At 38.4% G+C, this 9,708-nt stretch overlaps 2 pseudogenes; both read right to left on the bottom strand.

The window, feature by feature from the left end:
• Window positions 1-2,662: 2,662 nt before the first annotated feature.
• On the bottom strand, window positions 2,663-5,926 carry LOC141410889 (uncharacterized; annotated as a pseudogene).
• A 344-nt stretch (window positions 5,927-6,270) lies between these two features.
• On the bottom strand, window positions 6,271-8,346 carry LOC141410888 (polycomb group RING finger protein 6 pseudogene; annotated as a pseudogene).
• Window positions 8,347-9,708: the final 1,362 nt, after the last annotated feature.

The following is a 9,708-nucleotide window of genomic DNA, read 5'->3' as shown; positions in this document are numbered from 1 at the left end:
GAAGATTACAGAAGGTTGAGAGATCTCCTGTGCTCATGGATTGGTAGAATCAGCATAGTAAACATGGCTATATTATCAAAAGCAATCTATATGTTTAATGCAATTGCCATCAAAATCCTAATGACATTCATCACAGAGACTGAAAAATCTACCCTAAAATTCATTTGGAAACACAAGAGATCATGAATAGCCAATACAATACTCATCAAAAAGAGCAATGCTGGAGGTATCACAATACCTGACTTCAAACTATATTACAAAGCAATAGCAATAAAAACAGCATGTACTGGCACAAAAACAGATATGAAGACCAGTGGAACCGAAGATGCAGATAAGAATCCACACAGCTATGCCCACCATGTTTTTGACAAAGGAGCCAAAAATATACAATGGAGAGAAAAGACAGTTTCTACAACAAATGCTGCTGAGAAAAGTTGTTATCTGCCTGCAAAAAAACCTGAAACTAGATTCATGTTTTTCGCCCTGAACTTGTATCGACTCAAAATGGATCAAGGACCTTAATTTCAGACCTGAAACTCTGAAATTAGTACAGGAAAGAGCAGGGAATACTCTGGAAGTAACAGGTATAGGCAAAGACTTCCTCAATAGAACCCCACCAGCTCAGCAACAAAGAGAAAGGATGGACAAATGGGTCACAAAGAGAGCCCTGGGGCTTGCCTGTGAGACTTTTAAAAAATGGGAGCAATCAGCCATGACAAATTCTACAGCAAGGCCAAAGCAGATGAGTACTGAGAAGTGGACATTAGTTTCATCAACATGAAAGTCATTGCTAAGTATGACAATAATTTTTGTGGAATATGAAGACTTATGAAGAAATTGTTTCAATTTGGTGGAATGTTAGCATGAAGATTTAGGTAATTGACCCCCATCTTTTCTATATCAATATTCAAATCATACAGAAAAATTTGCTAAAGAACCACAAACAATGCTGGAACTATCAAAAAGTTTGAAAACATATTGAAATACCTTGAATTTCGGTTGGTGACTTTCCAACAGGACTCTATAGACATAATACTTAAAACCAATTCAACTGAACAGAACATAAAATGACACTCACAACTAGGGAAATAATCTTCATAGACATATACAAATTTACTTCTAATAAGGCCAAGGATGTGTCTTTCCTGATAATACAAAACCTATAGTTTTTGAGTAACTTTTCATGAAACCAGTGATGAAGGCAAGAGAATTAGTTCACGTATTTAAGAGGAAACAAGACAGAACCAGTCTTGGAACCACCAGTCTGTATTAATGATCATACTCAAAAGTAGTATACCAAAAGACTACCTGGCCCAGTGAAGCATTGAGATTTGTATTGGAAAATGGTATTCATTTTCTTCTAATTCTTGACTTTGAACACAGACCATGGTTACAGCACTTAGCAGAGCACTATAGACAAGTATCTGAAGTCTGTGAAGGCTGTGGCAGTTAAGCTCACTGACCATTGTGATGTGAGAGTTTTAAGGCTCAGACATAACTGACAGATTAACATGTCTACTTCTGTCTGGATTTTCTTCCTTCTTTTAACTTAATTTTTGAAATAATTGTAGCTTCATATGCAGTAGTCAGAAGTATTCAGTTCTCCCTAAAGAACCCCAAAACTAAAGTGCAATAGATCATAACCAAGTGTATTAGTCTATTTTCCAAATACCTGAGGGTGGGTACATTGTAAAGAAATAGGGATTGTTTTTTCATACTCTTGGAGGGCTAAATGTCCAAAATCAGATTGATCCTTCAATTTGGTCTCGTATCAGGGCCACCTTGGTTGTGTCACATCACAGTGAATGGCAACATGGCAGGAACATGTGTGAGAGATCATATGGAGGAGAGTGTGGCCAGACTTGCTCTGTTGTAACAATCCTCTTGTGGGAACTCACCAGAGTCTCACAAACTTAATCCCTTCAGAGGGCAGCATCCAGACACTTGATGATCTTCCAATAGCATCCACCTCTTAAAGGTCTCACCATCAACACAGTCACAATGCAGATCAAGCTTACAATACATGAATCCTTAGGTGCCAGATCACATCCAAACCACAGCACCAGGATATTCATATCAATAAAAGATCTTTTATATTGACAGCCACACCAACTGCCTTCCCACCTCCACTACCTTTTTAACAGTTAGCAACCATTCCTCTCTTCTCCATTTCTGTAACTTTGTCTTTTTAAGAGAGTTGTATAATCAGGACCATATAGCATTTTTGAATTTTTCTACCACTTAGCATAATTGGAGATCCTTTCACTATTGAAGACAATTAGTCCATTTCTTTGTATCAGTAATATTCTCCACTACAGTTTGCTTTGTTTTGTTTATTAGCATATATTAATTTTACATGGGGTTTCCTTGTATTTCTGTACATGCATATAATGTACTTTGATTAAATTCACCCCTACATTGTTCATATCTCCCCTCCCCACTTTTTACAGTTTCAATTCACAGATTCTTTATGAAACAATTGCCAATATGTGTTCAATTTTCTGTTTACTATACAGATAGTAATTTTCCTGTGAAGTATAACCTACAAAATACTTATTTTAGAAAGCATCAGGGCATTAATTTTAGGCAAAATTAACATGAAAACATGTTTTCATGAACGTGAGCTCTGAAACAAATTTATTCTTTATCCCAGTGACAAAGAAATGGGAAAAAGGTGAACATTAAACATTAAATAAGTAAAGATAAACATTAAACATTAAATAAGTAAAGCCAATTAACTGAGAAAACAAAGAATAAATATTCTGTAAACTTCTGAAATTCACCTGAGCTTTTTTAATCATTTACAGAAGCAGTCCCATTACAAGATATCAACAACCATAGCACAGAAATCTTACATGACTCCACTACATCAGCAGCACTGATAACAAGCAATTATGCAAATAAAATTTAAAAATCATCACAAAGAAGCACCTCTTATCGTAGGATGTTAAGATGTCTTATTTCACTGAAGGCTATGGCAAAGCCATAAACCCTGCAGGAAACAGTCTCTTCACACAAAAGAATAGTAATTCATTTGTTTAGGAACTAAACATTCTTTAGTAGTGTTGCCATTATAAAAAAAAAGATACAAATTCAAAATATGTTAACAAACAAAAGTCGCCAATAGTTTGGGTCTTTGACAGTACAACCTGTGATTTAACAAAGACTAGCTTTGAATCTCTGGTTCAAACGTATCTTCATGTTTCAAAAAGGAAAAATGCCCCAACTGATTCCATCCAGACAGCAGAAGCCCAACCACCAACTTTTTTTTAATAAGAAATCTTGAAACTATCTTATTAAATATGTTATATTATAATGAAGAGATTAACAAATAGACCTAAGTGGAAAGGAAACAAATCTTCACTGGGTTTTAATTTTAAGAGAAAATTGATTCTTGACAGAAAAGGCATCATACAATGTTGGCCAAAAGAACAACCTCTTTAAAACATGAGACAAAGACAAATCCAGGTGCTACTTGAAAACAAACTTTCTCTTCTCATCCATGTTTTGGACAATACACAAATTACATTGGAAAACAAGAAAGATAAAATCTGAACATTTCACAAGTATGTCACGTGTTTTTCATCCCAGTGTTTGGAAAACACAGAGGTTGGAAAAACATAAGTTCAATGTCACCCTAGGATACACATCCAGTTAAAGAAGTCCATATCTAAAGGACATCTAAAATGTAGAGCCCATTGAAAGTCACAATTAAAAAGACATACAAATGGCTGGCATAGTGGCAGAAGTGGCAGAAGCACGAGCCCCTGAGTCCAGATTCCAGTTCAACATAAAAGACATACTGAAGCAACTCTTCCCAGCACTAGACATTCCCATGTATGTTACATCTCTAAGGTTTGCCACAGATTATTATTTCATTTGTTTGATGGTGAATGGAATGAATACAGACAGCTTCATTATGCATACACCTACAGATTTTCACTCCAGTGTAAGGACTTTGTTGAGGTCATGGAAATGAGTGAAGACTTTCCACATTGCTTCCTAATACAATTAGTCTCTGTTGTTAATTTTGTATGTTTTGGAGCAGCACTGGAATGTGTGAAGGCTTATTGGCATTATGGACAGATATATCATTGTAATCTAATATGAATTGTGACATTTCAAAGAAGACTACTGGAAAAGGTGAAGGCACTCCTACAATGCTTACATTGATAGCTTTCTGAGTTCATTTATATCTTTCAAGAAGACTGGGACATGTGAATGCTGCATGATATTTCCCATGTCTCTTGTGTTTGTTTACATCATGAGTTCGTTCAGGTGCATAAAGAATACTAGAACTAAGAGAGGCTTTCCATATTGTTTACATCCATTTAGTTTGTCCTCTGTGAGATTTTTGATGAGTGTGATGGACATTGGAGAGAATGTAGGTTTTGTCTCATTCCTTACATTCAAAGACTTTCTTCTCAGAGTGAGTTCACATTTGTTAATGTCACTGGAAATTGCTCATATACATAGGATTTTTCTCTAATGTAAGTTCCTTTACGTCATTTAAGGGTAGTGGGGCAGGTGAACACTTTCTCCACATTGCTTACATCCATAAGTTTTCTCTCCAGTGTGAAGTTTTTCAGGGATTCAAAGGTGACTGGCATGAGTAAAGGCTTTCCCACATAGCTTATTCCCATAGGGCTTCTATCCAGTGTGAGTTCTTTCACGTATTTAAGGTGACTGGAAAAAGTAAAGGTCTTCCCACATTGCTTATATCGATAGTGTTTCTCTCCAGTGTGAGTTCTTCCGTGTTTCTGAAGGTGACTGGAACAAGTAAAGGCTTTCCCATATTGCTTACATTGATAGGGTTTTTCTCCAGTGTGAGTCCTTTCATGTATTTGAAGGCTACTGGAATGAGTAAAGGCTTTCCCACATTGCTTACATGCATACCATTTCTCTCCAGTGTGAGTTCTTTCATGAATATGAAGGATACTGGAAGAAGTGTAGGCTTTTGTACATTGCTTACATGCAAAGGGTTTCTCTCCAGTGTGAGTTCTTTCATGCATTTGAAGGTGTCTGGGACGAGTTAAGGCCATCCCACATTGCTTATATCCATAGTGTTTGTCTCCAGTGTGTGTTCTGTTTCTGAGGTGACTGGAATGAGTAAAGCCTTTTCCACATTGCAGACATCCATGGGGTTTCTCTGCAGTGTGTGTTCGTCTATGTCTCTGAAGGTGATGGGTTTGAGTAAAGGATTTCCCACACTGCTTACATATATAGGATTTGTCTCAAGTATGAGTTCTTTCATGAATACGAAGGGTACTGGAAGAAGTGTAGGCTTTTGTACATTGCTTACACGCATAGGGTTTCTCTCCAATGTAAGCTCTTTCATGTATTTCACAGGGAGTGGAACGAGTAAAGGCTATCCCACATTGCTTACATCCATAGGGTGTCTCTCCAGCCTGAGTTCTTTCATGAATACGAAGGATACTGGAAGAAGTGTAGGCTTTTGCACATTGTTTACATGCATAGTAAAGGCTATCCCACATTGCTTACATCCATAGGGTGTCTCTCCAGCCTGAGTTCTTTCATGAATACGAAGGATACTGGAAGAAGTGTAGGCTTTTGCACATTGTTTACATGCATAGGGTTTCACTCCAGTGTGAGTTCTTTCATGTATTTGAAGGTTAAAAGAACGAGTAAAGGCTTTCCTGCGTTGCTTACATAGGGTTTATCTCCGGTGTGAGTTCTTCTATGTCTCTGAAGGTGACAGGCCTGAGAAAAGGATTTCCCACAGTGCAAACATACATAGGGCTTCTCCACAATGTGAGCTCTTTCATGTGTTTGAAGGTGACTGGAACAAGTAAAGACTTGAGCATAGCTTACCTCCATAGGGTTTCTCTGTAATGTAAGTTCTTCTATGTCTCTGAAGGTGACAAGCTTGAGTAAAGGCTTTCCCACACTGCTTCCATCTATGAGATGTCACTACATCTGTTTCCTTTCATGGATTAGAAGAAACTTGTGATCAGTGCAGACTTTCCCATAAGCAGTGTATCTATAGCTTTTACATGGTGTTAGTCTAAGCAGAGTTTCCTTGCTTACAATGTTCCCTGGAGTCTGTTGAAAGGATTCTCCACATTGGATACATTGTAAATGTTCATGCAGTCTCACTAACACTTCAGGGTTGCTATAGGTTTCTAGCATGACTTCTCTGTAGAGCTTCTTTTGGAAAGGATCCAAACAGTCCCATTCTTCCAGGGTGAAAGTCACAGCAACTTCCTCAAAGGTCAGGGGTTCCATTTCCCACTTCTGACGCATCCAGGTGACCTCACTATGGTCCTGCAGTCAGAAGATTTCACACAGCTGCTGGAGTGTGTGGCCTGAGCAATGTCCCACCATCAGGCACATGGCAAATATCCCAACCACCAACTTGAAAGGGATATGACTCAGCAAAACAGTAACCAGTTTACCTCAAAGATGGGAAGCAAAATTCAACTACAAAGTATTTGGAATCATAAGGAATTTTAAAATTCAATGTTTTGAATTTTCCCCGAGCTTTGAGCACTTCTTACACATAATCTCCAGTGAAACAGATGCATTCCATTGTTCCAAGCTTTATCTATAAACGCTATGATTTCTAGTGCTGAAAATGGGCCAGTTATGTCTTGAATAGCACAAAGTGGTGGCAATTACATGCTTTCTGGAAATCTTTGGTGAGATGCAGTCTTCCAGAAGCCTCCTCACTTTGTTTCCCTCCTTAAGATACTTCAGCATCTTCAGTTATTTTCAGAGGAGAAACCAGAAGACCATAATGAAGGACAAGAAGGCCATCTTCCATTGCTGTATCACCTATTGCACACCAGATTTCCCACAGGGTTTGGTATTGCTCTGGCAGGTGGTCACAACAGGTGACATCTACCTGACACACTGGATCAAGACCCATTTTTTTCTGAGTAATTTTTCTATATGTCCAACAGCTGCTTCCCCTGAAACTCAGATACACTTCTTTTCCAATGGCTTAAAATGTCCTGTGTCTTCATTAGCACCAATGAACTCCTGTAATAAAGACATATCAGGTTCAGGTGGACTCTGTATAACTGATTCTAGGACTTTCTTAGTTCTTCCTTTGTGTGAAGGGACTGGCTGTGGAATACCAGGTTTAGGTACTTCTAGACCTCTTTCTTTATAGAAAGCATACATGTGCTTTTTTTTTTCTCTTTTCTATAGGTTGATCAGTAATTTGTACACTATGTCTTGTAATTGTCAGTCCAACCCTATGTTATAAAGAGATTGTGTCTCATGTACTACAATGTTTCATTTTGGACATCTGTTGCTATAGTAAAAATGTCTTACAATACAGCTTTTACAAAAGATATGAAAGCATTCTGTAATGGTAGTTGCATCTATGAGGTACCCTTTGCAAATGTAACACAAGATGTATGGGGTCAGCTCAGCAAGATTAATCAGGCACTCCTCATCATCCTTAGGCCACCCCCCTCCAGCCTCAGCAAAAAATGGCTCATCTCTTCTTCCTCCTCCTCCTCCATCTCTTCACTCTCTTCCAGCTCCTTGTGGTAGTTCACAAAGTGGCCTCCCAAGCATCCCAGGTTGCATTCCTGCTCTAGTTGGGGAGGGGGAGCAGGAGCCCCTGCCTTGAGCAGGGGTGCGGAGCCCTCCTCCCTCACTGCAGGTACCAGGGTCAGTGCAGGCACGGATGTGAGGGGGTCAGTGTGACTGGTAACCATGGCAGCCCCCTCCATGGAGAAGGCAGTCACCAGGTGAGGTGAGGCTGCAGCAGGAAAGCATGGAGTTCCTAAAGGCTCACTATCTTTAAAGAAGATATAACAAATATAAACATCAGTCCACCTAAAAACAGATCATTAAAATACATGAAGCAATAACTGACAATCGCAGGGAGAAGTAGACAGTTCTACAGTATCCGGGACTTTAACACCCTCCCACCCCCATCAATAATGGATGTAGCAGACAGAAAATAAGCAAAAAAGAGAGGACAACACAAATTATGTAGCTGTCAGATATCAGAGAATACTCTACTCAACAACAAATTAATAACAGAATTGTCATATGATGGAGCAATTTGACTTCTGAGCATATTCCCAAAATAACTGAAAGCAGGGTCTCAAAGATCTATTTGTGTACTCATGTACATAGCAGCCTTACTCACAATAGCTAAAACTCGGAAACATGCCAGGTGCCCATCTATGGATAAATGGATAAACAAAATGTGAGAAAATATTACTGATTACCTGTTCTTAAAGGAAAGAAATTTTGATATATGCTACAACACAGATAACATTGAGGACATTATACTAAGTGAAAAAAACAACTTGCATAATAAAACACCATATAATACCACTAATATGAGGTACATAGAGAGCTAAAATCTTAGGGAAAAAGAGAATGGTATCTTCCAGAGTTGTAGGTAGGAGAATGGGGACTTGTTTAATGAGTAGAGGTGAAAAAAGATTGAAGCTGTTGGTTGCATAATATTATAAATGTATTTATTACCACTGGATGTATAACTTAAAATAATATGATGGTTAAATTTTACATTACATGTATCTTGCTACAATAAAAAAACTGGGAAAAAGAGGAAACAAATTAGTCCAATAAAAGTGCCATGATTATTTCTCTTAATTTAATGGAAGAACAATAAATGGGATAGGAGAGACAAGGTCTATTTCTAAGTTCTATTTATCATAACAAAATACTACAGACTGGATGGCTTTAAGACCAAAAATTTATTTCTCACAGTTCTGGGAAATAGGTGTCAGTACAGTTGGCTTTTGGTAAGAACTCTGTTTCTGACTTGTAGACAACCATCTTGTTTTTCCATGGTGGGGGAGAAAGAAAGCTATGTTAAAGTTCAAATGTTAGGAATTTGGAGGAAACAATCTAGCACATAGTCTGTTTTCATTGCATCTAGAACTTCTGCCTTAATCAAGTGGAAGAGGCAGTAAAGGGTGATATTGTGATACCAATATTTAAGCACGTTACAAAAATGAAATTATTTCTCAATTGTTTCCCTTAAGTTTCTAAATAGATAATGAAAGGTCTACAAAGAAAAGCAAGTTTGTATTTGGTGCTATTACTCCACTCAATCTCTTCTCCCCCAGCACTGGAACCCTTAGCCCCTGTTGGCACCATGAGAGTGCTGGCTCTGGAACCCTTAGCCCCTGTTGGCACCATGTTATCAACTGTCAGAAAGGAGGTATGCATCAGCACCCTTGGTTGCTATTAGACGTCTGTCACTTTAAGGAGCCAGATCCTGGTCTTTCCAATGGGTTGAAAGCAGCTGTAATTGATGACTGGCCGCTGTTATCTACTTGTTGACATCTCTGACAGATACCAGGCTCTGAATTTGTTTCCTTCAGACTTAATCTGCAGTCCTTGCTCACCTTGATCTCCATTCTGGGTCACTGTCACTGGGAGTAATTTCCCTCGATTCTGAAACTCTGGATCACCTACCACCCACAAGATACTTTTTTAAAGTTTTCTGCCTCCACAGGTTAAGGATATCCAAACACTGACAGCAAACACTTGCTCCACTGCCCTGCCCTGTGCTTCTCTCTCCTGACTGTAACTGGAAAGTAACCTTTCAGGGCTTTGGCCCAAGGGAGGTACTATAGTAGGAGGAGTGTAGCATGAGTCATAAAACTTGAGGATGTGCACAAAAACTAAGTAAATAAATCTTTGGCATAATCCTTTGTTCATGATACATAATGTATTAAAGTGTATTAG

Source organism: Castor canadensis, chromosome 9 (genome assembly GCF_047511655.1).
Source record: "Castor canadensis chromosome 9, mCasCan1.hap1v2, whole genome shotgun sequence".
Classification (NCBI taxonomy): Eukaryota; Metazoa; Chordata; class Mammalia; order Rodentia; family Castoridae; genus Castor; species Castor canadensis.
The sequence above is the reverse complement of the archived record's forward strand: the minus strand, read 5'-3'. Positions and strand labels throughout refer to the sequence as shown.